The 25,117-nt window shown below is 35.3% G+C and overlaps 1 protein-coding gene across 2 annotated transcripts in view; it reads right to left on the reverse strand.

Moving 5' to 3' along the window:
- LOC149843157 (solute carrier family 35 protein (DUF914)) overlaps nt 1-25,117 on the reverse strand; it is a 90,205-nt gene that overhangs the window by 6,983 nt on the left and 58,105 nt on the right. The window contains exon 12 of one of the 2 annotated variants that reach the window (XR_016430852.1): nt 3,797-3,866. The exons of the other annotated variant lie outside the window; for it this stretch is intronic. The gene's annotated coding sequence lies outside the window, so the exon portion shown is untranslated. Of the gene's footprint in view, nt 1-3,796; nt 3,867-25,117 lie in introns of those variants that run through there. 2 annotated transcript variants of the gene reach the window in all.

A 25,117-nucleotide genomic window follows, 5' to 3' on the forward strand; every position in this document is an offset into this window, starting at 1 on the left:
TTGGTACCCACCACTACACCTAAACTCAAAGGAGGAGCACTGCTTCAATGGTGGAAGAGCCCCACGATTGGGGGAATGAAGAGAGAGGGGAGAGCAAGAGAGGAGAGAGAGGAGTCAAAATCGCCCAACCTTCTCTCTCCTCCTTTCTTCAAAAAGCATAAATACTTAGGGTTTTAGAACGTAGGGCCAAGATTAGTTTGAAATGGATGGAGGGCTGGGGTGAATCACGCCCCCCATAGCCGCCCACTCCACCATTCGTTTTTCTCTATTTAAAATGATTCAAAAACCCTTTCAAAAATGCCATCCAATAGAGTTTGTAATTGCCATGAAAGTTTAGAAAATTTATAAGGGGAGCCCCCAAGTTGTCGCCCCTTTCAGCTAATGGAAGTGCATCATTTTGGTTGCACTTGAGTACTTACAAGAATGCCATGGATTGCCGCCCACCTGGCCAACCCACGACTATGATTCAAATGGGAAGTTGGGTTTTTACAACCATGCCACCGCTCAGCTGGTCAACCCTTGACCAACTGGTCCACCAAGGCCAAACACGTCCCACTAGAGGGTCGCCCCATGGGTTTGGGTCACCCCTGGTCGGACCCAACCCAAAATGATATATATATATAATGCTTATTTATTCTTTAAATAAGAATTAAATTTACCATGACGTATTATCATTTTAAAATTCCCAATCACCATATAATTTTCAAAGCTCTTTTGAAGAATTTTCATCGTTTGTGAGAATTGCTCTCGTTACGACTCGTATACTATCAATATATATTTTTCAGTAATTCACATTCACTGACGATGTTTTTTCATCATTTAGGTCTCAAATTTGGGGATATACTAAATACGTATATTGTGAATTTACCATTAAATTTTCAGAAGTTAATTCATCGAGAATTATACCCATATTGCTTTGTACGTTTCACTTACGTGATTTCGAACCTCGCTCATTATGAATCGAAAATCAAGCATAATACAAATTATATATAATTATGCGTGCGACAACCTCGTAAACATACGAAAGTATACACCTCGCAATCACATAAACATTGAATTCCTCAGAAAAATCCGTGGGTCTTTCACACTTTAATGCACATACAAAATATACATAGATATACATGCTCACACACAAATCTAAAGTCTTGGGGATCTTTAATAAAAATTAAGGTCTTGGTAAAAATTTAATTGGCAGAAAAATCAAGTTTTTACATACCGATTGGTCTATGTTAAAATATTTGGATTCCTACTGTATTGGTGATTGAATTGCTGTCCTCATACGCATGAACAAAATGGATCAACTAAGAGAAAGCATCGACACATCATTAATAGATGTCTGTCTCTTTTAACTCAAGCTAGTGTTTTGCATCACCACTGGCCCTATGCTTTTGCCATTGTTGTTTATTTGATAAACTGCATGCCTTCCTCTGTGACCTGTTTTCAGGGTCCAGAAGAGTTATTGTTTCGCGTCAAAATTGATTATAATGAACTTCAAGTTTTTTGGTGTGCTTGTTTTCCATAGTTAAGGCCTTACCACCAACACAAGCTTGATTTTAGATTTGAATTATGTATTTTTTTGGGATATGCCAACCAACACAGGGATTTCTACTGCCTAAATCTTGTAACTAACAATTTTTTTTATTAATTGGCATGTTATCTTTCATGAGATTCAGTTCTCATTTAAAGTTTCACCTTTGGTCAATACCCATATGCAGCCTTCTACAGTGCTGCCCTCTAACTCCTTCACCGCATTGTCATCTACCTGGGCATCTGTCCCAACCCCCTCCCTTGGTTGCTTCTGACCCCTTGAGTCCTATTCCCTTTGGACCGCTTGCCCCATCGGCTTTAGTGGGGCCCTCTATTGACGCGAACCATGTGCAGTCCCTACAAACCTCGGACACCCCCCCCCCCCCCGCCCCTTCCATCCTCTGGTTCGTTGCAGATGCACCCTATGACCACTCGTTTTCAGGATGGGACCTTAAAGCCCAAGGCCTAAACCTTCACCAAATATATGTTACCTCTTGCCTATCTCACTGAACTTTCGTTTGATATAGAACCTCAGTCCTTTTCTCAAGCCAGCAAGGACCCACAGAGGTATGTTGCTATGAACGATGAGTTTCATGCTTTACTTTAGAATCACACTTGGACCCTTGTTCTTGCTAATCAGACTTCTCATGTGGTTGACTGCAACTGGATTTTCAAGGTAAAAGGAAGAGAGGATGGTTCTTTGAAACAATATAAGGTCCATTTAGTTGCCAAGGGGTTCACTCGGACTGAAAGAGTTGATTTTTTTGAAACCTTCAACCCAGTTATCAATTTGCCTTCAATTCGTATAGTTTTATCTATTGTTGTTAGCCATGGCTGGGAGATCCATCAACTTGATGTTCATAATGTCTTTCTGCATGACCATTTTCAGGAAGAGGTCTATATGACCCAACCTCTAGGCTTTCAAGATCCTATGTTTCCCAATCATGTTTGTCATCTTCAACGAGCTCTTTATTGTCTGAAGTAAGCTCCTTGAGCATGGTTCCAGTGCCTTAGCATGTTTTTGCTACAATTTGGGTTTCAAGCCTCTCGCTCAAATCCCGCTCATTTTTATATATTTTTACTCATCTATACTTATGTACTTGCTTGTCTATGGGGATGACATTATTTTGATAGGCAGCTCTGCTTCGGGAGCTTCTTCATACTCTCAACAACCACTTTGCCATTAAGGATTTGAGACTACTACAATAATTTTTGGGAATTCAGGTTTCTCAAGACAAGGATGGCTTGTTTCTATCTTAGAGAAAATAACTCTTAGAGCTCCTACAGAGGCACAATATACTTGGTGGCAAACCTGTCACCATGCCTCTTCTTGTCAACACTCAGTTGTCAATTAAAATAAACAATTTTAATAACTTAGTAAAGATCTAAGTCAAGTCTCTGGGATCCTAAAGAAGATTTGGTTCTTGGCTTCACCGTCATATCCTGCCATCGTCTTCTTCATAACTACTCACCAACTGAATGATTTATATAGGGTCAGACTTGATGAGTCTGATAAGTACAGTAACATTGCATGTTTGTACAATACTAAGCATACAATAAAACCCTCATTCATTCAGGACATATGCATTTCATCACGATAGCATAATGCATCAAATTGCCAAATAACACAACCATGATATGCAATTATAAATTGTATGCTTCCAACATCCAAATTCAAAACATAAGCATAATACAATAGTTTTAACTAAAACTAGTCTATAATCTTACAAATGAATTTCTCAACAATATCATATTATTATTTAATATCACGAAACATCATGCAAATATCCAATATTGAGTGTTTGCATATTTAGAACATATTTAACATAAAGTAAATGTGATCAAATATAAGATCTTTGTTTCTCTTAATTACACAATGTCATTGGGTACTCATGAAACAACATCGAGACAGAAGAGATCACAAGGGATGTTTATTATGCTGTGTATTTTAAATTTTCAAGTGACTGACTGAATCGATAATCCAAAGCAGGCAATCCGTAACTGGGATAAAACTCCGCAGAGGCAACAACAATTAGTGTAACAACCCCAACTCATACCCATTAAAAAGTTATTTTTTTTTTAAAACAATTGCTGAAACATTCTCAAAGATTTAGGATCTTTACAATTATAACACATCCACAACCACAAGGGATCTTACATTATCATCAATGAAAACAAACCAACTTCATTAATTAAATCATAGAGTCTAAGAACAATATGCAACTAAAAATAAATAAACAAAAAAGTAGAGCTACTCTATCCCTAAGTAAAATTGTCAAGCAGTCGTGTAGCCCTCGTAGCTTTCCAAAGAAGCAGGTCCCATCACTAGGTCTCAGAGGCTATAAAAAATACAAAAATAAGGGTGTCAGAATCATAGATTCTGCGTACGAGTCCCTCTAATGAATCAAATATGTAAAAAGAATATAAATAAGATTCATGCAATATTTTTGAGGGATACAATTACAATAAAATTATTATTTAACTAATCATTCATGTAATAAGGAACAATTATTAAACAATAAGAAACATTTTTCATGCCTTAGATAATTATTATTATGCATTAGAGAACAATTATCACATAAGCATTAATATAACACAAGAGAAAAGGTAAATATGGATGATCTAATGCATAACAGAAATATGCATGAGTTATTTATTATCTTTTATCAAATTTTTTTTATATGCATGTCACTATTAAATGCACACAAATTTTATTTTTCTTTTTATTATCATAACCCGCGGATACTCAAAATGGGTACAACAATTCTCGAGGTCAAGTTAGGTTCCAATTGTAGCGTAACATACAATTTGTATTTTATTATTGGGTTCCACACTTGGCCCTCAACCGATATCAGGAATCAACACCATCCATTGAAACATTAAAAATCAACATCTAATATCAGAATACCAGGAAAATCAACATCCACTGATGTCACTTTCTTGGTATACCAATAACTATAGTTATGTACACACCACTCTCAAGCAAAGTGGCAGAATCTTCCTAAAATGGTGGCTGGGAGGTGAACCACCTAATTGGGTTCAGGGGCACAAACACACACAAAGTTTTAGTATCCTCACGGTTCTCCAAAACCGTAGTCCAGGATTCTCACACTAAAGAAGGGACATCTAGAAAAAACGTGAATTACACTATTCTCTTATTTTTATCTTTTTTTTATTAAAAAAATAATTTATTTTAATCATTTATTTTGCAAATCAATATACAAAACACCATAACATGCGTTTTGCAAATCAACATGCGAAACTCATCATGGGACCATAAACCGTGGCACATGAAACAATGTAATTAATTTAAGAATCATTAAGTTGATTTTTGCAATGTATAAGAAAACTAAACATGAAGCAACACCTGCTCAAGGCTCACATGACTTATAGTGATCCACTTTTGACCACCGATGCATCTAAATGCAAAAACCATTATGAGCATGCCACTTATTTTAACATGCTTTCAAATGCATATTCATGTATACTAAACGCGAATATATATGAATAACAAATTTTACATACATATATTCACATGATTATACAAAAATACATGTTTCTTTTCATGAATCATCTCATGCTCAATATGTAAACATCATGCAAATATGCATATGAAAAACAATATAAATTTCAAGATTTGCATGTGCTCACTACATGCATATGTAACATTTCCTTAAAATTATCATTACCATGCATCATCAATAATTCTTTTTAGCATCTTCGGCATGTTGGGGTACAATTCACGTACCTACCGAGTCCAACCTATGTTGCCCACATGCAGGACAACATTGGTAGGCACCAAAACAAACTTAATTAATTTCATGAAAGCATGTCTAACAGTCTGGAAATAACCATGCACATTTTGTATAAGTGCAGTCATAAAAATCTGCATTTAACGCATGTATAATTTCATTTTTTTGCATACATAAAACCCAAACTTTTAACATGTACATATGTAGAATTAACATGGGCATTTTGCATGTGGAAAAATCTGTCATAACTATGTGTATTTGTCATGCTAAATCTGATTCCATTTAAATCATTCAACACTTGTAATTTTAGTCTAAATCATGGCAATCAATACACAATGTTCTTGAGCAACTAAGTCTGAAAGTGCATGTAAATCTGTACATGTGATCAAAACTAGGCATACACGTAAATCTGCACATATCACATACTTACATATATCTATATATTATTATTATTTTTTTATAGCAATCTGGCCAACTAGACCAAGTCGGTTGAGGCTCAGGCCCTCCCCAACCGATCCAGTCGGCTGGGTTGGGTCTGATCCATTGCCCAGCTGATCCAGAGAGTTGATTGGGCCCAATAAAGAAAAGAAAATATTTTTAAATATATTATTGTTCTTTTTTTTTAGACACTTAGCCTAGTCGGCAGAGTTTGTGCACTACAGAACCACACCCAACTGACTGGGTCGGCTGGGGGCCAAACCCAGCCACCTGCCCAGCCGAACCAAGGGCTTGACTAGGCCAACTAGCAGCAAAATAAAATAATTATTTTATTTATTTTTTTGTTGTATATATATAACTTTTTTTTCTTTTATCAGGGACCCAGTCCCAACCTGAACAGACGGCTGGGACTGGACAACAGACTGTCCTGTCTCAGCCGACTGCATCAGACTGGACAGTTTTCTGTCCCATCCCGAACAACAATCACATCAAGTCTGAATTTTGTTTCCTTAAATAGACATATATATTTTTTTATCATGGTTCAGATTTTGATTCCAAGAATCGTAGTCCCTTGCTAACCTGTCCACATCCATCCGCTAGTCCAGTGGACAAATCTGTCCAGAACGGATAAAATGGACAGGGGTGCAGATTTACCCATCATCACGATGGCCAGATCTATCTGCTTAATTCATGGGACAGATTTGTTCAGATCTGTCCAAATTTATATCTATATACATATGTTTCACATATGGATATATATATATATATAAATATACATAAATATATGCATGTAAACTAGCGTAGAAATTAAACATACATATTCTAAGCATGCATACATCAATTTTCATGGATCAAAGGATATAAATCTGAAATAAATCCATGGGTTTTCTAAAAAAATATTGCCTAAAGCTTATTTAGGCTCTTTTTCTCATCCGGATCAAAAGAGAACACCCGTACCTTTTGACGTTTGAAAAGCGAGATAGATAAAACGTTGGATGATTGAAGGAAAAGAGGATCTTCACTTCTTCCTTCTTTCTTCTCCTTCTTTTCCTTCTTCCTTTCTCTCTCTTTTCTCTCTTTCCTCTCTCTCTTTCTCTTTCTTTTTTTTCTTTCTTTCTTTTTTGACTCTTTATAAAGGAACAGGGGGTGACGCCACCGTCTTTTTCATCTCCTTCTAAATGGGCTGGAGAGAGGACTTCCCATTTGGGAGTCCTCCACCCTCTTTCCAATTTTTTTAAAATTCTAAATTTGTTGACTTTTCCACCTTCTTTCCTAATTCATAAAGTAATTTTCTTTCTTTCTAGATTTCTCTACTCTACACCTTTCTTAAACTATTAAGGACTCTTCTAGAGAGTCCAATTAGTTAGCAAATTCTGAAATTCATAATTAATTATAATTAGTTATTTATTTATCACTAATTAAATATTAAAAAACTTTCAAATGGTACTTTATCCCTCTAGGAGTCTTTTTAACTTTAAATAACTTTAATTTAAACCTAAATATTGAATTTAAAGTTGTATTTTTGTTGGGTATGGATTTTAGATTTGGATCCAGATTCAAGATCCAAATTCTATTTGGATCCTAGGCTGGATCAATTTCTAATTAATATAGGTCTTGGACAGAGTCCATATCCATATTAATTTGGATCATATACATTGGATCTAGTTCGATCTAAATTCGGACCTCGCTTGTCAAGGCAAGCCTTTTTTGAAAAAAAAGTGATTTTTAGGTCAACCATAGCCCGAATTCAAAAAAGTAAACTACCGTTGAACTCAAAATTTTGAGACGCATTGTTATCATTGCAAAATTTTAATTTTACAAGTCAAACTGACCTTTGAAAATGTTTTTGAAAATAACTCACCTCTGTTTTAAAATGCAAAATAATTTTGAAGAATGGGACTCGCCTGTCGGTTCAACCATTCCTGGTGCCATAACCAAGGGTAATCGAACCAAGGATCAATCATGTACTTTGCTTTGCTCAACTTATTTAAATCGTTTGTTCTATTCCTAGATGCACAAAGAATCAGGCATGTGCTATGAATTTCAGAAAATGCATATTGAAAACATGATGTTTGCTTGGAATAATTGAAAAATACTTGGAAAAAGAAACACTTTGAAAATTATGAATCACATTGGATAACATTTCTGAAGAAAAGGAAAATCGATTTCTGAAGAAATCTTGGTATTTTTGAGAAAATTAATTTCTGAAGAAAACTTGGGTAATTTTTTAGAAAATCAATTTTTCTGAAATGGAATTGGAAAAAGGGATGGGCGTGTGGCCCTATGAAATTCTTTTCATGATTCACTCTAACCTACATGATGCATTAATGCAATTTGAGAAAATATTTTTTGAAGACTTTTGAGGGAAAACATTGATAAAACGGATTTTTGTGCCTTGTAGAATTTAGATGAAATAAATTCAGCACATATTCCTGACTATGGCCACAAATATGCATTGAATATATCTCATTTGGTTCTAAAAGGAGAATAGATTTGGAAAAACTTTGAAAATATGCTATGATTTTTTAAAATACCTAAGAGTGTAGGCCATTTGTGGCTTAGAAAAAGATGATAAATCTGAGTTTTATTCATATTCTTACTATGATCACAAATACGAAACCCACTGAGTTTATCAACTCTTTAGAAGCTAGTGCACATGCCATTCATGTATATCATGGTGGATTTTAATAAGCATGAATCATCATCCATCACACGAATCATATTATAAAAAAATAAACTATATGCAATGCAGCCTAAGCTAAGCAGGAAATTAAATTTTTATTCCAAATTTACAATTATAATTTACATAAATACTAAATTGAAATAAAGAAGAGAAAAATAAATAAAATACAGTCTTGAGTATCCCTGCAAAACTAGCAAACTTTTTAGTGAAGATATGTCAGTTTTTTGAGATTTATCCAGCAATATCTGAAAATTGTTGGATTTATCCGGATATAAGCCTTTTTCATGTTTTTCTTAGATAAACATAATAAAAGACGATGCAAAATTGAATAAATAGTAAATATAAACAACTTTAAAATTTGGAATTTTGGGGAAAATGACCCAAATGCCCCTGAAAACAAGACTATGGCCTTGAAATCAGGGTTTTCAGAAAAGATTTTTGTAAAACTTTTGATTTAAAAATCATATGGATTCAAATAAACATCAAATCGCGTATGAAGCACCCTAGAATGATTATAAACATCATCAAGCCCTAAAAATATAAAACTTTTCCTAAAAAAATCAAAAAATCATAAAAATAGCAAATTTTGCCCGTGTTTCAGTCGAATTTGGACTCTGCAGGCATCCTGTTTTTGTGATTCAATCAAATAAAGCCTCAAATGAATTCCAAAATCTGTAAAAATTAACATGGATACTTCTATTAACCTTAAAATTAAAGTGTAATAAAATATATATTTTTGATATTATTTTAATATAAAAATTGAATAAAATATTAAAAATATATAATTTTGCCCGCGAGCATGTACCTGTTACAGTGTCAGACCCGAATCAGGTATCAAACCACCATAGAAATTTATAAACATTTACAGAAAGATACTAGACAGATAAACAAAAAAAATTATAGATTGGAAAAATCATCTCTGGTTAAGGAGATATGATTCTGACAATATACGTTTGATTTTGGCTTATATGTAATGAATTAAAATAAACAAGCCCGGTTTCGAGTGCAGGGAAGTATAGCAAACAGTGTTAAAAAATTATAAAATTTTCACAGATGATAGTGAACATACATATAAAGATACTACTTTTTTGGATCATCGATTGGATCTCCAGTTAGGGAGATACGATCTGCACAAGTTGATCTAGGGTTTAAACAAGGTATAACAAGCTCTGTAAAACAGATTATGGTTTGTGACAGAGGAAAAATATAAATCAACCATTAAAAAATCTGAAAATTTTACAGGATATAATAGACATTATGACGAACCCACTGCAACTTACAGATCATCGATTAGATCTCCGATGAGGGAGATATCATCTCGATAAGCCGCTCTTGATTCCATATAGCGTTTTTACGGTTCATGAATCATGGTTCGGTTTTCGATTTTTTTAGCATGGTTACAGAACTCAAAATAATCCAATTTTTTTATGGAAGGTCATTGATAAATGCATGGATCAACCCTAAAAAAAATATGTTTTTTTGACAGAAAAACGAGCATGAAATAATGTCATTCCCGCGTGCCCAGAATCGAGATTTACAGATTATCGATAGAGCATGAATAAATCTAATCTAAACATGGAAAATAATAAAGAAAAAGTCTTAAATAACATAACGAATTTGGATTTGATGCTTGACTGAATAAAATAAACATAAGTATGATAAAATAAAAAAAAATAGAGAAAAACACGATCGAGATTTGATTTAGCCTCTAAAAGAGAGATTCGACCATTGAACGGTCGAATCTCGATCTTTTTCGAGCGTTTAGCATAATGAAAACTATACCAACGATTTCAATGGATCAAAAATGTGTAGATGATCATGGGTGATCTGTAGATCACTTTCTTGAATATTTTACATGGTTGTTTGAACAAAAAAAATAAAAAAAATGCATGCATAAAGGGGCGACTGGTGAAAAAGCATAAAAAAGAAAGAAAGATAAAAGGAGAAGGACTCACCTTGGGGAAGCTGCAACAATAGAGAAAGGAGATGCTTGAGGGAGTGAGGACCACGAAATTTGAGAGAGGGAAAGGGTGAGAAAAAGTATGGGTTGACCCCCCTTAGAGTCCCCTATTTATAGGATTTTCCAACTCTTAATTAAAGAGTTCGAATTTTTTGAAATTCCTTTAATTATTTAAGATAGAAGAGGGGGGTGATTTTCTTTAAGAATCCTAATCTATTCCAACTCTAGCTAATTAAGCTAATTGACTTAAAAGAATCTCAAATGTGGCACATGTGTGGGCCCACATTTGTTTTTTTAAAACCATACATTTTAAAAGTTAAAAATGAGATTTAAAACACTAAAGTGAAAATGAACTTTTAAAAACCAATTTTGACTCTTGTAAACTTCTAACCTAATTAAGACATTGACTAATCCTAAGTTAACCAAAATACCTTCAAATGTGGTGCCACCTACTGTGGGCCCCACTTGTTTTTCAGAAAACGATTTCAGAACTTTGAAAATAAAGGGGTTAAAACGATTTTTTTCAGAAACTTCAAAAGGACATCTAAACTAACTAATATTTTTTGTATTTTTTAAATATGAAAGATGTAAAATAAAATGAAATTGAAAATTAGGGTTTTGCACCCCTACAGGGTGGGCCCCGCTTGAAGAAAGTTGAAAACTGATTTGAAAATCAAGTTTTTGAAATAAAGGGTTTTAAGAAGGAAAGCTTTTGAAAGAAAATTTAAAAATAAAACCGAAGTTCTAAATCAACTAAAGTCCTAAATGGATTAAAACTCTTTCAGATGTGACACCAACTGTGTGGGCCCTACCCTAGGGTTTTGAAAAAGTTAAAATAAAGACTAAAAAGGGTTTTGAAATGGAGTTGAAATCACCAGATGAGAATTAGAAGTTTTGAAAACAGAGTCCTAAACTAATTGAAACTCTGGAACAAAGTCTTGAAATTTTGAAACTCTTAAATTTGTGTTTTTGAAAGACAAACAAAGAGATTTTGAAAGATCTTCTCAGAGATTAGTGAAAATGAACAAAATACGAGACTAGAGTCAGAGTCCTAATCAGTTGGGACTCTAGGATAGAGTCCCAGAATTTCGAAACTCTTAGAATTGAACCTGTTTTCGAGAAACAAGTAAAATAAAAGTAAAAGGATGAAATCATAGTAGAGTTCTGGACCGATTGAAACTCTGGGGCAGAGTCCTAAAATTTTGGAACTCTTGAAATTGGGTCTATTTTCGAAAGATAAGTGAAAGTAAATGTAGGAAATGAAATCAGAGTAGAGTTCTAAACCGACTGAGACTCTGGAACAGAGTCCTAAAATTTTAGAACTCTACAACGAAGTCTTGAAATTTTGAAATTTGGTTGTTTGAAGATAAATAAAAAAGTTTTTGAAAGATTTTCTCAAAAAAATGAAGTCAGGGTTAGAGTCCTGATCCAACCGAAACTCTAGAAAAGAGTCCTGATTCGACTAAAACTCTAGCATTTTGACTTCTTTCGAAAGATTTTGAAAGGTTTTCTTGAAAATGGGTAAAAGATAGAGGTAAAAAATAGAGTCCTGATCTTACTGAAACTTTGAGACAGAGACCTAGTCCGACTGAAACTCTAGAATTTTGACTAAAATGAAAGATTTTGACAAATTTTGTTGAAAATAAGTGAAAATAGAAATGAAAGACAGAGTCCTAGTTCGACTAAAACTCTAAGATTTTGGCTCTTTTGAAAGTCAGATGAGAAGGTTTTTTAAAACAAGTGAAAAACAAGAATAAATGATGAAATCGAGATAAAGTCCTAGTCCGACTGAAACTCTGGGATAGAGTCCTAGTCTCACTGAAACTCTGAGATTTTGGCCAAATTAAAGAAAATAAACTAGGGATAAGTCTTTTTCTGATTTAAAATCAAAATAGAATTTTGAAGAGGTTTAAAAAGGTAAAAAGATAGAGTCTTGATCCCACTAAAACTCTGAAATTTGAGAAATTTAGATGAAAGAAGGGATCCAGAAGCGATACCACCTAGATGGGTCTCATCTGAGAATTGAGAACAGTTAAAATTGAGTTTAAAATGAATCCAGGTTGCTTTCTAAAGAAAATATTTTGAAATATAAGATCCTGGGGGTTGACAAAAGGCAAAATATTGATCTAAAACCCAGGTGTTTGAAATTAATTTTGAAATAAAAGTTTTAAAATCAAATTTGGATTGAAAGATTTTGAAAAACAAGAGTGCTGGATCTCGAAAATGACATGCAATGACATGAGATGACATGAAATGACATGAAATGGTATGAAATGATATGAAATGATATGAAATGTTATGAGATGATTGCAAAAGGCCAACCCTGGATGAGGGATTTGAAGTCCTGAACCCCTGGCAGAGATAATGATTTGAACATTTTTGTTCGAAGGCGAAAATTGATGATTGAATATGAGCCAAAAGAGATTGAATTTTGATTGCAATATGAAATATTTGAATTTAGTGCAAAATTTGGGCTCTGAATAGCCCTGGTTCAGATGACAACGAACTGGTCTTCTGAAGACTTTAGAGAGTTGGTCTCAGTGGTAGGAGGCAGGTGTTTATGAGTGAAGGTAGAAAATTTGGGGTGTTTATAGATATCCCTCTTTGCTACTAAGCTGGTTGAAAGCCGAGCTTAGTGGCAAAAAAAATACACCAAATTTGGACTATAGAAATGCCCCAGTTAGAAGAATCTGACTGGGTATAAAAGAATTGATTATGGTGGTGTTAGTAGATATGGGATGGTGAATGAAGAAAAAATTTTACCTCATCAGAATGAAGCTCAGGCTTGGACCTTAACCTGAACGGGAAAAATAGAATGGAGAAAAAATTTACCTCGGCGGAATGAGACTTAGGCTTGACCCTTGACCTGAATGGGGAAAATAAAACTGAGAAGAAAATTCACCTTATTAAATGAGGCTCAGGCTTAGCCCTTAACCTGGATGGGACAAAAGATACTTCGTGGAAGAGCGAGGTTCAGGCTTGACCCTTGATCTAAAGAGGATAAAAAATGGAATCCTCCAAAGAAGAAACCATGATGAAACCTTCAGATTTTGCATAATAAATCTGAGAGGGGTTTGCAAAAGGAAGAGAATGGGGTCCCTGAAGCTTGAAAATGGGTTTGATTTTGGGTGTCTCATTGCTGAGACTGAATGACTTTTGAAATTGATGACCTTTTATAAAAAAATATAAATGGTGGCTCGACCTCGAACCGAAAATAAACTGTCTATGATAGGACAACAGGATTGTCTATGGTGGGACAGTGGGGAACACAGGGAAGTGTCTGAATCTGAGAGCCTGGGTGCTCATATTAAAACAAGAAGGGAAGAATCTTGAAAACTTCTGTTATCAAGTCCTAAAGAGGGATAAAAACAATGCTAGGATATATCAAAATGGACATTAAGTTCTCACTTCATGTCAGGATAACTTAAAAATATTGTCACAATGATAAAAATTGTAGTTGATTAAAAAATAATTGAAAGTAAGCACGTTTGTTCGAAAGATATTCCATCTTCTACCTAGAGTATTACCTCCAACTGGGGTAACTCCGTAGAATTCAGAATCAAAATCAAATTATTGTTGTTGGGTTTTTTCAAGGATGCTATCCATTTCCTTGATATGAAAAGAAAGGAAAGATGTTCTTAGTATCATAAAAGTGATTTATAAAAATGATATTGATAAAAGAATTTCGCACAGGTAAAGAAGATTCTTGGCAGTTTGATATCTGGGGTTTACCCATGATGATCTTTTTGCACTCTTTTGAGATGTGGAGATTGAACCTTCCTGGGGTTTGGCAAGAATTTTATCACATCAGCCTTCAACTTGGTGATATTCTGATTTTTTATGGAAGGACATGTCACATACTCCTTCAACTTGGAGATATTTCGAGTCTTCTTTGGTCCCAGGAATTATATTAATGATGTTGTCTCTTTGATTGAAAACTCTTGATGATCTTTTATACTCTTTTGAGACATGAAAAATAAGCTCTCTTGGGTTTTGGCAAAAATTTTATCGCATCAACCTTTAACTTGGCGATGTTTTGATTTTTCCTAAAAGGACACGTCACACACTCCTTCAACTTGGATATGATCTGTGTCTTCTTTGGCCCCAGGGGTCTGACTCATCTATCAGTCTTCAACTTGACGATGATTGAGAGATCCCTTTTGCAGATAGTTAATTGCAGCTTGATTGATTGAAAAGATATCGAGATTGAGCGAATTCTTTTTTTTATCACCCAGAATATTTCTGCTGCCTTATTACCAGAAGAATGGTCTTTAAAAATGTGCCATAATGTTATCATCAATATCAATTCACCTATGACTTTTCAACTTCATTGAATTTTCCTTGCTAGTCATATCGAGGATTTTTTTCATGCTTTTGGTCGACCAACAGAAAAAGACTGAATTTCTTTCTTTTTTTCGTAAAAGTCTTGTCCTTTTGGAAATAACACTGAAGGTAATTTAAGGTAAAAATTTTATGCAATAATTTTTTTGAGATCAACAACTATTTTTTATAACAAATTGGCAAAATGTTTCTTGAGATCCTTGGTGAAAGAAATTGCTTGAGGTTTAATTGACACATCCGTGACTAAATTCTCCTCTCCTTTCCCCAAAGGAGAGACTCGGGCTTGACCCTTACCTGAACGGGTAAAAAAAATACCCCTCTTCCCTGAAGAGAAGATGTTTGCAAAATGAACTTTCAAAGAGAAATTAAGTTTTCGTCAAAACTCCCTAACTCTAGGCTTCTCTTATGGAAAGGTGGCCAATTGGATAAGATCAATAAATTATCATAGAAGAGTGAGTCCATCATGCACTCCTTGGAAATAGGGTCCTCAATGACGAGATGGCCTAACAAAAAATATTTGGGGGTCACAAGAAGAACGAGTTTTCGTCGAAGCTCTCCCTAGAAATAGGGTTCCTTGTGTGATAATAAAAAGATTGTCTTACAAACTATTCGCGAAACACGAGTCCCTTCAAACTCTTCCTAAAAAGAGGTTCAGCGAACCAACAAAATTGCATGCGAAAAGAACGAGTTCGACACGAAGGTCGAACCTTGGACGACCATGATTGGAAAATGTGACCCAAAGGTCAAAAAAATGATTGACTTTGATAGAGTTGATAACCTGAAGGTTTGCTTGATAAAATTGGTGACCCGGAGATCTACCTGACAAAATTGATTGACCTGAAGGTTTGATAGATAAGATGGGCGACCCAGAGGTCTGACTGATGAAATTGGTGACCTGGAGGTTTGATTGATTGTTTGAGTTAGGATCTTAATGAAAGACCGGATCACAAGGGATGGTTCAAAAGGGGATTCACATTGGTTTCATAGGAATAACATTCATTCTGTAAGAACATTGGTTCTGTAGGAACAACATTGGTTTACTAGGAACAACATCGGTTCACTTAAGAACAACATTGGTTCAACTAAGAACAACATCGGTTCACTTAAGAACAACATCGGTTCGACTAAGAACAACATCGGTTCACTTAAGAACAATGATTCACTAGGAACAACATCGGTTCGCTTAAGAACAACATAGGTTCAATTAAGAACAACATAGGTTCACTAGGAACAACATCGGTTCACTTAAGAACAACATCGATTCAACTAAGAACAACATAGGTTCAATTAAGAACAACATTGGTTCAATTAAGAACAACATAGGTTCACTAGGAACAACTTCAGTTCGATTAAAAACAACATAGGTTCATTAGGAACAACATCGGTTCGATTAAGAACAACATCGGTTTAACTAAGAACAACATCGGTTTAACTAAGAACAACATCGGTTTGATTGAGAACAACATCGGTTCAATTAAGAACAACATAGGTTTACTAGGAACAACATCGGTTTGATTAAGAACATCATGGGTTCATTACGAACAACATCGGTTTGATTAAGAACAATATCGGTTCAACTAAGAACAACATCGGTTCGATTGAGAACAACATAGGTTCACTTAAGAACAACATCGGTTCAACTAAGAACAACATCGGTTCAACTAAGAACAATATCGATTCACTAAGAACAACAATTTTAAGAAAAAAATCAGTACGAGGACTGTTTTTTTTTTTAAATGGGTTCGATCTAAGATCAACAAATTTTTAAAATGGCCCAATACTAAGACTAGGTTTCAAAACAGGATTAATGAAAATAGTTCTCAATAAAATAGTGTGATCCACAGATTGGATTTGAAAAAGATTGATTTTGCAAAGGATTCAACTCGCAGGCTGAATTTAGAAAATAAAGATTCTTGATGAAAACTTCTTAATTCGAGAGGATTCATGATTTGAATAGACCATCATAGTTAGATGTACGTGGCCTGCTTTCAGGATTATCCACTTATCCTGAATGGGTGGTGAATTTGATGCAAATTAATGCACATGAATGCAACTAAATGCAAATGAATAGTGAAAGATTTTGTTTGATCCTGCCTACCTATAGGGCGTTTTGAGCTTAAAACAAATTTTCAAAAAATATGCCCCAGTGTAACTAGGGAGTAAGATGTTGGACAAAAGGATAAATAATTGACGTTTGAATAATGCTCTCTAAAGGTAACAAGGAAAAGACTGACAATGAGCTTCTTGATTGATTTGGGAGGCACTCTAAAAGAGATTACTCTTTGCAAAAAGATATGTTGCAAATAAGGAGAAAGAGCAATAATATATAAAGAATATGGTGTCAAGTTACGAGGAAAATAGATAATTTTACTGATGCATTAAAGAAAGAATGACAAATCGAGAAAAGAAATGAGACTACATCGGCCCGACAAAAGCAGGATGAGAGAGCATTGGCATTGTCAGTTTCTTGGAGAAGCTCGATCAAGATGGTTGATTGGTGTCTTTTTCATCTTCAACAAGGAGATTTTTGTCTATGCAATCTTGGACGATGTTTTTCAGGATGAAACAATGCTCAGTGTCGTGCCCTACTGCTCGATGAAATTTGCAGAAGTGTTCTTTGAATCTACCCATAATTGTCGGAAGATCAGCGACTTTAGGCAAACAGATCATATCTCTCACGAGCATGTGTTCCAGAACACTCTCGAGTGTCTGGTCCAGAGGGGTGAACTTTTGATCAGTACTTCAGTCCTTACGCTTTGGTTTTTCCTAATCTTTTTGTTTATGCTGGGGACTAGATTGGAGAGGCTTATCATTGTTGAAGAGCTTTCATTTTTGTCCTTTGAATCTCTCTGAATTGTTATCACGATTAGTCTTGTTGCCTTTGTTATTTTTAGAGGAATTGATAGAAAGAGTGAAGTGAGTCTTCTTCTTGGCATCTTGACTATTTCTTGTAATGGTAATGCCCTCATAGACCCCATTCTCCATCCTCATCTCAAGTCATTCGGCTCGTTCTATTAATTCGACAAAAGATCGCGCTGGGGAGGTAGAGATCAGGCCTCTTAGAGGTTGGGAGAAATTATTTAGGATCACTGACAATGCATGCCCTTCTAATATTGGATCCCTCATTCGATTGCAAGTGGATCTCCATCTGTGAATAAAGTCTCTAACCTTTTCGTCTTCTTTCTGCTTTAGGCCGCAGAGATGATTCAATGTGAGCAAGGACTCAATATTGAATAAGAATTGTTCAATAAAAAGGTTGACCACCTTATCAAACTCTCGCAGCTCGATTGGATTGATGTGCTCAGAATATCATTTGTCTGTTGTTCCCTCCAGACTGCGAGGGAAGCAAATGAATAAAGCTCGATTATCTCGCTTGAACTTGGCACATTTGGCGAAAAATATGGCGAGATGTGATTTAGGGTCGCCAGAACCATCGAACTTGATGAACTTCCTAGGGAGATAAACGAGACTGTCATCCCCGTCTAAACCGTCATAAAAGTCTTCACTTGTGAAGACCTTCTTGCCCTTGTCACGGGCCTGCAGATCCTTGACCATTTTGATGACATCTTTGAGTTGTGGCTGAGCGGGGTCATCAACAGACTGATTCTTGGATTTGTTGGCCGACTCTTGCCCCTGAGTCGATTTCTGAAAGGCTTGCTGAGTCTCACACTCTTCATCGGAGTCAGCTACTGATTCGGATTCGTCATAAGTGTCCTCGTGCTGAACTCGTTTCTTTGAGATTTTCATATGCTTCTTCATTGTCCGACCCTTAACCTTCTTTTTGCTGGGAATCTTGCCTGAATTAGCCTCTGCCTGCTCAGTCAACATCTTGTTTATCATCTTTCAAAATAATGAATACATATGAGGATCAACGTCATCGTTGGCCTGCTGACTTTAGTTTCGGGCAGATCGTGGAGTTGACATTTCTTGCTTGGATGCATAAGAATAATTGATTTGATGGACGGGTGTGGTTTTTTTGTCGGACCTTGTCTGAACCATATAGAGTCATAAGTGCTCTCTGTAGAATAGGAGGGATTATTAGGCTCTGAAAAACAATTTGGGATAAAGACAGATAGAGGGAAATATTTGGTGAGGATCAGATCAATGATTTGAAGAATATCCCATTACCAGGGATCAGGTCATCGCTGAAATCATGACAATTGTGTTGATATACAACTAAAATGTGTCTTGTTACCTAGGCGAGGTCATCAAACCACGATAAAATGAGAATTGTTGAAGGAAGATGATTTTATTAATAATTGACTTGACAAAGAGGGGGTGGACAAACAATCTGCCGCCACTCATGGTAGTCAGAAGACACTTGAGGACCATAAAAAACAGTGAGAGTAACAAAAGAACCCCAGCTATGTTTGGCAGAATAGTATGTTCCAGACCACTGAGCCGACTTTAGATCAAACTCTGTCACAATTCCTGACAATAATTGAGCCTCGATGCGCTTCTACCTCTACGAGAACTGCTTAACACATCGATCTAGCTGGTAATAAACAGAGAAGAATGGTCAAAGTAACTTGAATCGCTTGCCATATGCATAAGTATATCGAGGGGGTGACTCCTGATGGTTGAAGTAGTCATGCACGATTTCTTCTTCATGGAGGTTCTCGATCAAGAATCTGTACCAGGAAGTAGGTAGTGATTCTTTGTTGTTAGATCTGAATGAGCTGGCTCGAGTTGGCACGTACCGGAAGAACCAAGACTGCAATGCATAGATGCACCCTTCCACTAAAATTGATTTTTTGGGCGTGACGCGGGTCAATCTATGATACAAGAAGGCGAGTGCGGCCATGGCGATGGAGAGACGGTTGGTCTGTCGACTTCCCCATCTTCACAAAAGTTGTATTGTTCTGATAGCTATGTAGTTCTGTCCGTCCTGGAAGAAGGCTAGCCCCACTGTGCACATAATCACAGCATGTTGTATCCTCTCTCGCGCGGCTCGGGATAAGGAATCGACTTCTTCAAAAGTCCCATACTGTTTGTATAGCTCGAACAAGTCAACACACTGAGTCTCATAGACCTCTATCAGCAGCCAAGATTTGCATCCAGTCATCCAAGCTAGAGTATCTCGAGGGTCGAGTCCCTTGACATTGATCAAGAATTGTTGCTCTAATGGATCTTTAGGCTAACCAGCAGGCTTAGGCAGACCCATGATCTCTGAAAACTTGTCCAATAGTAAAGTCATCTCTCCACACGGGAACCAGAAGGTACAGGTGCATGGATTCCACCGCTCTGCTAAAGCTTGAATCAAATTACACTTGATAATCTGCTCTCCTACTGTCGATGCCAGTTCTAATCCGCAGTCACTCAGATGGTCTGAGAACATATGGGAGAAGTTCTTGAGCCAAGAATAGTACCACCGAGGAATGAAAGATCTGGTGTTCAGAGTCCGATAATCATGGAGACCTTGCCGCACCTTATAAGAGATATGGCCTTCGGGGGAAACTGAATCAAGCTGACTGGATGCCATCAGAATAGACTGAAAAATAAAGAATAAGTAAGGACAAGATTTGAAGAGTATACATGATTTTTGAAAAATTGCAGGTAGGATAAAAACAAAGCTAGAAATTTGAGATTCAGAGGAACAGAAGGATAGGAAATCGCCTGGAGTTTTAAAGAAAATAGAGGATTTGGGAAAATCGTCCAGGGTTTGAGAAAATAAAAGGAAATGTAGGAAAATAGGGTATTTTGAAAATCGGCTAGTATTTTAAAAAAAAATATGGAAAAATCTAGGGAAACAAAAGGAATAAAGGAAAACGACTACAAATGCATTCAATCACATCTTGCACAGTAGTATGCACATACAACAATCCTTAAAAGCTGACTCTAGATGCATAAATTTTGAAATGGTTGTAGGACCTTAACCCTAACTCTAAAGCTCAGATCATCTATGTCCAATCATGTTATGCTGATATACTCGAGTCGAAGCTCGATGTACATGGCATAATAGAATTTATCTTATTCTAGGCTCATGTTTTTCAACATCCTTGAGCGCCTGCCGATATACTTTGGACTATGACCCTTGGTATGTGGAAGGGGGGGATCAACCCAAATAGGTGGCTCAGTTGTGAGGCTTTGTCCCGAACTATGGTTCTAAAAGAAAGCCTAGCAACGTGGTGGCCCGATAAAAGTAGGTGGGTTATTTTTTTAAATATAATCAACATGTAAGAAAACAGAAGGCTCTAATGACCTAAAGAAGTAAAATTTTGAAAAAATTATGAGAAGCAAACATTGTTTTCAATCAATTCCTAGATTGAGGAGGATTATATGAGACCTAAGTCTATGTGATCATGAATAATGCCTCCTCAATCGGTCCTACCAAACCATGCCTAAGTCTACATGCAATCCATGTGAGCTGGGTTTGACTCTAGGCTCCTAGGTTCACATGAAATAAAGCTAACATTGTAAAACACAATTTTGATAAGTTAAATAGAGCAAAGCACAAGATTGATCAGATGATGACAGGTCCCATCTCGTTCGTCAAACCTGTTATCATTGCAAAATTTTACTTTTGCAAGTCAAACTGACCTTTGAAAAAGATTTTGAAAATAACTCACATCTGTTTTAAAATGCAGGATAATTTCGAAGAATGAGACTCGCCTGTCGGTATGAGGTTCAACCATTCTTGGCACCATAACCAAGAGTAATCGAACCAATGATCAATCATGTGCTTTGCTTTGCTCAACTTATCTAAATCATTTGTTCTATTCCTAGATGCAGAAAGAATCAAGCATGTGCTATGAATTTCAGAAAATGCATATTGAAAATATGATGTTTGCTTGGAATAATTGGAAAATACTTGGAAAAAGGAACACTTTGAAAATCGTGAATCACATTGAATAACATTTTTAAAGAAAAGAAAAATCGATTTCTGAAGAAATCTTGGTATTTTTTAGAAAATCGATTTCTGAAGGAAACTTGGGTAATTTTTTAGAAAATCAATTTTTCTGAAATAGAATTGGAAAAAGGGATGGGTGTGTGGCCCTATGAAATTATTTTTGTGATGCACTCTAACCTACGTGATGTATTAATGCAATTTGAGAAAATATTTTTTGAAGACTTTTGAGGAAAAACATTGATAAAAAGGATTTTTTTTGCCTTGTAGAATTTAGATGAAATAAATTTAGCACATATTACTGACTATGACCACAAATATACATTGAATATATCTCATTTGGTTCTAAAAGGGGAAAAGATTTAGAAAAACTTTGAAAATATGCTATGATTTTTTAAAATGCCTAAGAGTGTAGGTCATTTGTGGCTTGGAAAAAGATGATAAATCTGGGTTTTATTCATATTCTGACTATGGCCACAAATACGAAACCCATCGAGTTTATCAACTCCTTAGAAGCTAGTGCATGTGCCATTCGTGTAGACCATGGTGGATTTGAATATGCATGAATCATCATCCATTACACAAATCATATTATAAAAGAATAAATTATATGCAATGCAACCTAAGCTAAGCAGGAAATTAAATTCTTATTCCAAATTTATAATTACAATTTACATAAATAATAAATTGAAATAAAAAAAAGGAAAATAAAGAAAATACATTTTTGAGTGTCTCTGCAAAACTAGCAAACTTGTTAGTAAAGATATGTCAGCTTTTCAGGATTTATCCAGTAATATCTAAAAATTACTGGATTTATCCGGATACAAGCCTTTTTTCATGTTTCTTTGAGATAAACATAAAAAAAATGATGCAAAATTTAAAATCAAAATAGAAATTTGAAGAGGTTTAAAAAGGTAAAAAGACAGAGTCTTGATCCCACTAAAACTCTGAAATTTGAGAAATTTGGATGAAAGAATGGATCCAGAAGCGACACCACCTAGGTGGGTCTCATCTGAGAATTGAGATAAGTTAAAATTGAGTTTAAAATGAATCTAGATTGCTTTCTAAAGAAAATATTTTGAAATATAAGATTCTGGGGCTTGACAAAAGGCAAAATATCGATCTAAAACCCAGGTGTTTGAAATTGATTTTGAAATAAAAGTTTTAAAATCAAATCTGGATTGAAAGATTTTAAAAAACAAGAGTGCTGAATCTCGAAAATGGCATCCAATGCGATGCAATGACATGAAATGGTATGAAATGATATGAAATGTTATGAGATGATTGCAAAAGGCAAACCCTGGATGAGGGATTTGAAGTCCCGAACCTCTGGCAGAGATAAAGATTTGAACATTTTTGTTCGAAGGCAAAAATTGATGATTGAATATGAGCCAAAAGAGAGATTGAATTTTGATTGCAAGATAAAATATTTGAATTTGGTGCAAAATTTGGGCTCCAAATAACCCTGGTTCAGATGACAATCAACTGGTCTTCTGAAGACTTTAGAGAGTGGGTCACAGTGGCAGAAGGCAGGTGTTTGTGAGTGAAGGTGGAAAATTTGGGGTGTTTACACTCATCTAACAATATATAATTCAAATTTTACATCTAAAATTTGCCCAAATTTTGCTTTTCTTCTTCAAAGTCGACTAAGTCAAAAAATACACGATATTATAATTAGGATGCATCATATAGTACTGCAATAGTCGTGAGATCTACCACCTAGGACACATTGGTAGTTCAAGCCCCTACCATTCAAGGACAAAATACTAGGTAAGACGCCTTGCTCTCAAAAAAATTTATATGTTGGTCACTCGGGCTTGTACCACCTACTCTTTCTAGGTTAAGCTTAAAGTGAATAGGTTATTGGGTCATCTTTAAAATGGTTCAATGTATTTCATTACATGTGCCTAATATCATTAGGCATTTCAAGGCTCAGTAGCCCAAGTACCCCTCTAGGGTAACTTTTTTCATCGTCATGAACATCATACTACCCATTTAAGGTAGTTACATATTTTATTAAGTTCAACTTAATCTCAACTCATTCATCATGCTCTGGTGCCTTCAAACTAATTGAGCAACTCGCTTGTGAAGACGATAACAATAAATTATGTGTACATATATTTTTTATAATTTAGTATACTTTCAGAACCCTATGGATTCTCATCACTCCTTGTTCATTCAAGAGCGATACCATGTACATGCATATTTTTTCAGGCCTTACAATATAATATATTCACATGTCACACATACATATGTGCACTACAGCATCACATTGATTTCTCAAACCCAAACTCATTTATGAGCATCACAAGTGCATGCATTATTTCATGTCTTATAGCACTATATAACAATTTATAATATCATGTTGCATCGTGCTTAACATCATGAATCCTTCCACTATCATGACAACATATAATGGCATGCTTAACAATCATTCATTATAAGCATAATATATAAATATATTCTCTATGTACATAACCATAGCATCAATATATGCATCAAATTTGATTTTCTGTGTAACTAAACATGACACAAAACATATACCTTAAATTTGATTTTTTGTACACAAGCATTGCGCAATCACATACATTAAATCTGATTTTCTGTTCATATAAGCATTACACATTCACATATATCAAATCTAATTTTCTGTGCATATAAGCATGACACAATCACATACATCAAATCTTATTTTCTGTGTACATAAGCATTGTAACGCCTCAAAATTTTAACTCTAAAATATGATGGTTTTTTAAACCTCACCTTTATTGTAAGAAATGAAAATACAACTAAAACCTTATTTGGTTAACAATCCAAGGTAGGTTACAGGTATGCAACCAAAACTAAATCATAACATCCATTTATTGATTTAAAATCATTATTCACAAAATTCTAAATCAAAGTTTAAACAAATTTGCGCAACCCAATAATAATAATATAGTGTTGAAACCCTACCTTAGATTCATCGAGTCTATGTATCCTTCATCTTCTACAGTACAGATCATCCTCGCGATACATCAAAGCGATGGTATAACTCCCACCTTCGAGCTTTAATGGAGTCTCTACCCTAGGGTGTGTGAAGAATAAGAAGATAGAGAGAGGGTCGACCAGGAGGAAAGAGAGTGTGAGATCTTAAAAAATGTGTAGGGGGTTCTCAAACTCTCATTTTATAGAGTTTCAAACCCTAAACCTCATATCTACTTCAATCTCTACTGCCCATCTCCAAAAGACTCTTTAATCTAACACCACTTCATAATTAAGCACATTAACAAATAATTAAATTACTTAATATTATGGAGGTGTGCCACATGGCACCCTCACATTAAATCTTGTATCTAATGTGGATCTCTCTCCAAAACTGTGTGGAGGTTTTGGAGTCTATCTCCAACCCCATATCAAAGAGAATATTCTTTGAGGAATCCCATCCAATACCTTAATTAAATTAATATATATAATATATTACCTAAGATTATGTCACTCGGCATTTACATGAACAAGGACTTATCTCTCCAAAATCGTGTAGAGGGGATAGAGTTCAAATCCAAACCATAACATCCCCTTAAATTAGG

This window comes from Nuphar pumila, chromosome 3, assembly GCF_984573655.1.
Source record: "Nuphar pumila chromosome 3, dmNupPumi1.hap1.1, whole genome shotgun sequence".
Classification (NCBI taxonomy): domain Eukaryota; kingdom Viridiplantae; phylum Streptophyta; class Magnoliopsida; order Nymphaeales; family Nymphaeaceae; genus Nuphar; species Nuphar pumila.